Source organism: Loxodonta africana, chromosome 4 (genome assembly GCF_030014295.1).
Source record: "Loxodonta africana isolate mLoxAfr1 chromosome 4, mLoxAfr1.hap2, whole genome shotgun sequence".
NCBI lineage: Eukaryota > Metazoa > Chordata > Mammalia > Proboscidea > Elephantidae > Loxodonta > Loxodonta africana.
In genome coordinates this window covers 112,558,704-112,567,802 of record NC_087345.1, presented here as the reverse complement: position 1 = coordinate 112,567,802, position 9,099 = coordinate 112,558,704, and positions in this window count along the sequence as shown.

The window sequence follows — 9,099 nt, the reverse complement described above, 5'->3', positions numbered from 1 at the left end:
CAAATGACAAAAGAAAAACAGGAGAGGAAGCAAATAACCTGAATAAGAAATGAGATGGGTGATATTACAACAGACCCAACTGAAATTAAAAGAATCATATCAGATTATTATGAAAAACTATACTCAAATTTGAAAACCTGAAAGAAATGGATGAATTCCTAGAAACACACTACCTACCTAAACTAACACAAACAGAGGTAGAACAACTAAATAGACCCGTAACAAAAAACGAGATTGAAAAGGTAATCAAAAAACTCCCAACAAAAAAAGCGCTGGTCCAAATGGTTTCACTGCAGAGTTCTACCAAACTTTCAGAGAAGAGTTAACGCTACTACTACTAAAAGTATTTCAGAGCATAGAAAAGGATGGAATACTACCAAACTCATTCTATGAAGCCACCATATCCCTGATACCAAAACCAGGTAAAGACACCACAAGAAAAGAAAATTATAGACCTATATCCCTCGTGAATGTAGATGCAAAAATCCTCAACAAAATTCTAGCCAACAGAATTCAACAACGTATCAAAAAAATAATTCACCATGACCAAGTGGGATTCATACCAGGTATGCAGGGATGGTTCAACATTAGAAAAACAATTAATGTAATCCACCGCATAAATAAAACAAAAGACAAGAATCACATGATTTTATTAATTGATGCAAAAAATGCATTTGACAAAGTTCAACACTCATTCATGATAGAAACTCTCAGCAAAATAGGAATAGAAGGAAAATTCCTCAAGATAATAAAGGGCAAAAAAGCAAAGCAAACAGCCAACATCATTCTAAATGGAGAGAGCCTGAAGACATTCCCACTGAGATTGGGAACCAGACCAGGATGCCCTTTATCACCGCTCTTATTCAACATTGTGCTGGAAGTCCTAGCCAGAGCAATTAGGCTAGATAAAGAAATAAAGGGCTCCCACATTGGCAAGGAAGAAGTAAAAGTATCTCTATTTGTAGATGGCATGATCTTATACACAGAAAACCCTAAGGAATCCTCCAGAAAACTACTGAAACTAATAGAAGAGTTCAGCAGAGTATCTGTATACAAGATAAACGTACGAAAATCAGTTGGATTCCTCTACACCAACAAAAAGAACATCAAAGAGGAAATCACCAAATCAATGCCATTTACAGCAGCCCCCAAGAAGATAAAATACTTAGGAATAAATCTTACCAGAGATGTAAAAGACTTATACAAAGAAAACTACAGTACACTTCTGCAAGAAACCAAAAGAGACTTACATAAGTGGAAGAACATACCTTGCTCGTGGATAGGAAGACTTAACATTATAAAAATGTCCATTCTACCAAAAGCGATCTATACTTTTAATGCAATTCCGATCCAAATCCCAACGACATTGTTTAATGAGATGGAGAAACAAATCACCAACTTCATACGGAAGGAAAGGAGGCCTGGGATAAGTAAGGCATTACTGAAAAAGAAGAACAAAGTAGGAGGCCTTACTTTACCTGATTTTAGAACCTATTATACCACCACAGTAGTCAAAACAGCCTGGTACTGGTACAACAACAGATACATGGACCAATGGCACAGAATTGAGAATCCAGACATAAATCCATCCACATATGGGCAGTTGATATTTGACAAAGGCCCCAAAACAGTTAAATGGGGAAAAGACAGTCTTTTTAACAAATGGTGCTGGCATAACTTGGTGTCCATCTGCAAAAAAATGAGACAAGACCCATACCTCACTCCATGCACAAAAATTAAGTCAAAATGGATCAAAGACCTCAATATAAAATCTAAAACGATAAAGATCATGAAAGAAAAAATAGGGACAACATTAGGAGCCCTAATACATGGCATAAACAGTATACAAAACATTATAAAGAACGTAGAAGAAAAACTAGATAACTGGGAGCTCCTAAAATCAAACACCTATGCTCATCCAAAGACTTCACCAAAATAGTAAAAAGACTACCTACAGACTGGGAAAAAGTTTTTAGCTGTGACGTTTCTGATCAGCACCTGATCTCTAAAATCTACATGATATTGCAAAAACTCAACTGCAAAAAGACAAATAACCCAATTAAAAAATGGGCAAAAGATATGAATAGACACTTCACTAAAGAAGACATTCAGGTAGCTAACAAATATATGAGAAAATGTTCACGATCATTAGCCATTAGAGAAATGCAGATCAAAACTACAATAAGACTTCATCTCACTCCAACAAGGCTGGCATTAATCCAAAAACCACAAAATAATAAATGTTGGAGAGGCTGTGGAGAGATTGGAACACTTCTACACTGCTGGTGGGAATGTCAAATGGTACAACCACTTTGGAAATTGATTTGGCTCTTCCTTAAAAAGCTGGAAATAGAACTACCATACGATCCAGCAATCCCACTCCTTGGAATATAACCTAGAGAAATAAGAGCCTTTACATGAATAGATATATGCACACCCATGTTTACTGCAGCCCTGTTTACAATACCAAAAAGATGGAAGCAACCAAGGTGCCCATCAACGGATGAATGGATAAATAAATTATGGTATATTCACACAATGGAATACTATGCATCGATAAAGAACAGTGAGGAATCTGTGAAACATTTCATAACATGGAGGAACCTGGAAGGCATTATGCTGAGTGAAATTAGTCGGTTGCAAAAGAACAAATATTGTGTAAGACCACTATTATAAGAACTTGAGAAACAGTTTAAACTGAGAAGAAAACGTACTTTTGTGGTTACGATGGGGGGAGGGAGGGAGGGTGGGAGAGGGGTACTCACTAATTAGATAGTAGATAAGAACTACTTTAGGTGAAGGGAAAGACAGCACACAATACAGGGGAGGTCAGCACAATTGGACTAAACCAAAAGCAGAGAAGTTTCCTGAATAAACTGAATGCTTCGAAGGCCAGTGTAGCAGGGGCAGGGGCCTGGGGACCATGGTTTCAGGGGACATCTAAGTCAACTGGCATAATAAAATCTATTAATAAAACATTCTGTATCCCCCTTTGAAGAGTGGTGTCTGGGGTCTTAAATGCTAGTAAACAGCCATCTAAGATGCATCAATTGGTCTCAACCCATCTGGATCAAAGGAGAATGAAGTACACCAAGGACACAAGGCAATTACAAGCCCAAGAGATAGAAAGGGTCACATGAACCAGAGACTACATCATCCTGAGACCAGAAGAACTAGATGGTGCCCAGCTACAACTGATGACTGCCCTGACAGGGAACACAACTGAGAAGCCCCGAGGGAGCAGGAGAGCAGTGGGATGCAGACCCCAAATTCTCATAAGACCAGACTTAATGGTCTGGCCGAGACTAGAAGACCCCGGTGGTCATGGCCCCCAGACCTTCTGTTGAGCCAGGACAAGAACCATTCCCGAAGCCAACTCTTCAGACATGGATTGGACTGGACAACGGGTTGGAGAGGGATGCTGGTGAGGAGTGAGCTTCTTGGATCAGGTGGACACTTGAGACTATGTTGGCATCTCCTGCCTGGAGGGGAGATGAGAGGGTGGAGGGGGTTAGAAGATGGTGAAATGGACAGGAAAAGAGAGAGTGGAGGGAGAAAGCAGGCTGTCTCATTAGGGGGAGAGTAATTGGGAGTGTGTAGCAAGGTGTATATGGGTTTTTGTATGAGAGGCTGACGTGATTTGTAAACTTTCACTTAAAGCACCATAAAATTTTTTTTTAAAAAGTACAGACACAGTGTGTTTTAGTCAGCTAGTGCTGCTATAACAGAAGCGCCACAAGTGGATGGCTTTAACAAAGAGAAGTTTATTTTCTCACAGTAAAGTAGGCTAAAAGTCCAAATTCAGAATGTCGGCTCCAGGGGAAGGCTTTCTCTCTCTGTTGGCTCTGGAGGAAGGTCCTTGTCCTCAATCTTCCCATGGTCAAGGAGATTCTCAGGTGCAGGGACCCCAGGTCCAAAGGACGCACTCTGCTTCTCATGCTGCTTCTTGGTGGTATGATTTCCCCAACTCTCTGCTTGCGTCCCTTTCCTTAGATAAAAGGTGGTGCAGGCCACAACCCAGGGAAACTCCCTTTACCTTGGATCAGGGACGTGACCTGAGTGAGGGTGGTGTTACAAATCCAACCTTATTCTCTCAACATAAAACTACAATCACAAAATGGAGGACAACCACACAATACTGGGAATCATGGCCTAACCAAGTTGACATATATTTTGGAGGGGACACAATTCAATCCATGACACAGTGTTACACACACATCTGGGAAACGCATACATATGGCAAGTGAGGATCATCTACAAGCCAAGGAACTCAGGACTGTCTGCAAGAAAGAAAGACATGGCTGAGACCCTTTATTTGGACTGTTAGCCTCCAAAACTATGAAAAAATAAATTTCTGTTTTTTAAAGCCACTCACTTGTGGTATTTCTGCTATGGCAGCACTAGGTAACTAAGACAGTCACTATGTCTCCTTAGTATCCCCAGTTCGTTTCAGTTACTCAGTTTTTCCCTGTTTTTCATGACCATGACTCTTTTAAAGTATTTTTGCAGAATGTCTCTTAATCTGGATTTACCTGATGTTTTTCATGATTAGTAGACTAGGGTTCTAAATTTTGAGGGGAACTCCACTGAGGTGAAGTACCCTTCTCATCACATCATGTGGGGGCGGGTAAAGGATAAAAAAAAAATAGCCACATGATTTTATCACTGGTGATGTTAATCTTGACTACTTTGTTAGGTGGTACCTGCCAGGTTTGACCACTGTAAAGTTACTATTTTTTTCCTCTCCATACTTTAACCTTTGGAAGCAAATCACTATATCCAGTTCACATTCAAGGGGATGTTTTATTTACTTTTTGGTTTGGAAAAATTTCAGCCTTATAGAAAAGTTACAAAAATAGTACAATGAGCTCTTGCCTATACTTCATCTAGATTCACCATATTTCCTTTAGCAATCTCTCTCTTGCTCCCTCTACAAATATACATATATATATTATTGCTATTCATATTATTATTATGACCAAACTATATGAGAGAAAATTGCAGACATCATAAGACTTTCTCCCAAATACTTTAGCGTGAACAAGGAGTTATCGTATAACCATAATACAATTATCAATTTCAGAAAATTTAACATTAATATAATACTATAATCAAATATATAGCCCAGGATGTCTACTTTTGGCTATGATGAAATATCTGGTACCATATAGCCCTCTTACCTTAACCATTAAACTGGGCAAAATAGATACATAAATAACAGGAATGGTAGAAAAGTTATGGTTCCAAAAAGGAAGGAGAGAATAAAAGATTAAAATGTGATGCTAAAGGATTGTGGAAGGCTTAAGGCCAATTAAAAGCCAAAAATTAAGAAATGGGAATAAGAAATTTTTAAAGGTATAGTAAGGCAAAATTTTAATCCAAGAGAATTATAAAAGCTCATAAAACAAGTATGATATGGGCTATAGAATAAGATGAGTTAAAATTAGAGCAAGAAATTAAAATTTAAAAAGAAAACTGGAAGTTTAAATTAGCTTATGTTGAAATTAAAATGAAGTCATTTTTGAAACAATTTTAAAGTGATAAAATGCAAAATAAGATCAAAAGGTAAACGGGTATTAGGGTAAGATAAAACAGGATATGAGATACTGTTTAAAACATGAGGTAGGATAAAAGATAAATATAGTAAGATGACTTATACAGATTTTTAAAATACCATCAAAATATTTTAAAAAAAGAAAAGTTAAAAAGCTAGTGGAAAAATGTCTTGAAACATATAGAGAGTAAGAGGCTTGGCACTTATCTGGCTTTCCCCAAGAGACAATTTTCTATTGGCCTCGTGGTGTCTTCATGGTGGAAACCTAGGGGCAGAGAGTAAAGTGACACCTTGGCCATGGAGGCTTCCCCTTTGCTCCCCTTCAGCAATACCAGAGGACAGCCTCCCCAGCAGTAACCAGAGAAGGCAGACAGGAGGTATTAATACAACAAACTCACAGCTGGATGGCACCAATCTGACCCAGGAGGAACTCCCTGGCCCGCCAGCTACATTCCATGTGGGATTATCTACTCCAAATTTAGACCACTCTCAGATTCAGGGGAAACTACTCTCTCTGCATCAATAACCTAAGCAGCATCAGATTTCAACAGTTAACTTGTGTCTCTAGAAGATGTTTTCGGGACCATAGCACAGCCCCCAGATTTAACAAAAAACGATATTTATTCAGTAAATATTTATTGGGCATCTTCCCTGTCCCAGGCAGTGTACTTGACTGCAGGGATACAATGAAGAATAAATAACAGACCTCCCTTAACAGAGATCTGGACTTACCCCATGAAAGGAAAAGTGGAGTTTTAAACAGAGAGTTTTAATACGTTAAACCGAAAATCCAAACCAGTTGCCTTGGAGTCAGTTCCGACTCATGACGACCACATGTGTGTCAAAGGACAACTGAGCTCCATAGGGTTTTCAACCGCTGATTTTTCTGGAAGTAGATTGCCAGGTGAACTTGAACCTCCAGCCTTTCAAGCACTTAACCGTTTGCACCACCGAAGGCACAAATAGAAGGGTCAGCTTTGAACAGGAGCAGTAGCCCGTTTCCCTTTGTGCCGTAGGACGGGAAGTGGAAGGGGGAGGGACGGAGGGACGGAGGGAAGCTTGAGGGTCATGAAGATTATGCTCCATAGACTGAATTCTCTTGGTGAAGTAGGGATTTTTGCTGAGTGAGGAGTCTGGGGATGAGCAGAGGTCCAGGGTAAGGGGAGAGAAAGGTCTGGGAGGGTCAGGAAAGGAAACTTGAGAGGGAGCTAAGAACAAGTAAACGGGCAGCAGCAAGGGCCAAGCGAGACTGGAGGTGGTGCCAACCTGTGGGGCTGCGGGGTTCAGGCACGCAGGTGGGGGAGCCAACCACAAACAATTAATTATAATACAATGTGATGAGTCCAAACGTGACAGGATAGTAAGATAGTAGTCTGTTTTTGTTCTCCTTGCTTTTACCCTCCACCCATTTCCAAGAATGGCTTTGGGGCTCTTACCTTGGAGGAGTTTGGGATTAAATGCTTGAAGACGGCATCTCCCTAAGCCTTTTTATTTTTCTCCTTTAAAAAAGAGGTTTTAAAGTGGCCTCTTCCAGGCCAAAAAATACTTTTACGGATATGTTTCATTTATAATGAGTAGTGTTTTGAAGTTTTTAAAAACAACTGCCAACACTTTAAAAATAGAAAAACTCACAAAAAATCTAGATAGATTAAGGCTTCTCCTGGAAGAAATCAGATAATCTGGCAATACCAGGCCTACATTCTTACCTAGCTATAACTGGTTGGAGCTGAGTAATAGCTGCTCCTTTTAAGCTTCCAGTTCACTGTGTCTCTACCATTCTCTATGGTCTTACACTTAACCAACGCCATTCATTTAGGTTAATTGCCTGGTCTCTGAAAAAAAGCCAATTGCCATCAAGTCAGTTCTGACTCATGGCAACCTCATGTGTGTCAGAGTAAACTGTGCTCCACAGAGTTTTCAAAGGCTGATTTTTCAAAAGTAAACTGCCAGGCCTTTCTCTCTTGTCACCTCTGGGTAGACTGGAACCTCCAACCTTTCGGTTAGCAGCCGAGCATGTTCAGTATTTGCACCACTCAGGGACTCCACCTGGTACTTATAAAGTTGAAGATTATGTTAAGTGGAAAGTAGAGGCAGAAGTAATAAGGCAGAAGAGTCATAGGTCTGCAGCTCCTAACCTTGTTATTCTGGCATCCCAGATCACTGTGAAACCCTAAAGAGAAAGAGAGCTCACGTGACTGAGGTTTTTTTTCCACCAGCCTTTGGGGAGGCAGCCTGAAGTTAGACTTAACGAAATAAATAAGAACATGCATCACTTCTTGCACACGCATGTTTGTGGGATAAGATTTTAAACAATGGCATGGAGATGTAAACAAAGGGCTAGAGAACAAAGCAGTGGAGTAGGTGAGGTTACTTTTGGACTAAGATGGTTGGGGAAGTTTTTACAGAGGAAGTGCCATTTAAGCTGAGTTTTGAGGATGAGTAGGAGGCCTGCCAATGGAGACGGTCATTCCACCCAAAGACAAACATTTGTGAGTGCAAAAAAGTAAATTGGTGTTCGTTCAGTGCAGCTATGCAGGGGAGATACACATATTCTGGTAGGGGGAAAGAGAAAAAGAGGGCAGTGAAACTGGAAGGGAAGGTTTAGACTTTCATGTATTCTTCATGTAATAGAAGTCCCTGGCTAGTCTTTGGTATACTTCTTCTGTTTACAAAGTTGATTGTGCTAGCTATATGGGCAATGTATGGGGAGAAGAGGACTGAACAAAGGCCACTAAGTAGGTTCTTAGGATAGTCCAAGGAAGGAATGATAAAGACTTGAACTAGGACAATGATTGTGGGAATGGAGAGGACAGTTTAGATTTCAATAGCAATTTATCTTTCACTGTGTGCCAGGCATTGTGCTGGGTGTGAGGATATGCCGATGAGTAGGTAATCAGAAGCTCACTGACTAAGAAACGAAATTTACCACACCAGGAGAGACAGCCAAGAGCTGAAGCAGCTAGGATCTTCAAGCCTTAGTCACATGTGCCACGTATTCTATTAAAGGTCACATTCAGAGGGTCCCACCCTGCTCTACACAGGGGTTGGTAGCCATTTGAAAGATGAGATACAACCTGTTTGGAAATGTACTTCTTCCTCTGCAGGGCTATTACAGCTTGTTCTCTCTGACTCATGGGCTTGAAAAACAATCTGAGTCTTCTTTAATTTTAAATTTCAGATAAGGTCCAGTTTCATTGTTTTCTAACATAATAGGTTGAAATCATTTGGTCTAAGGTGAATTTGATACTACCTCTTTGTTAGGGGTACTCTCAGTGTGTAAATACTTTATAATTTTATGAAGACAATAAAATTCAGCTTCCAAATCACTTTGAATCTTTCCCCCATTTGCAAATATGGAATGTTAACTGCCTTTGACTCCTTTCCACTTGTTGACTTCTCCATTTAGTTTGTGAAGTCACATGATGCCTGGAACACAGCAGGTGCTCAGTAACTGCTGAGGAAATGGATTCACAACATGAAATGGGATGTTTGAGAAACTGTGAGCTCTTGTCCTTGAAGGCAATCAAGCTGACATGCTTGTCAGG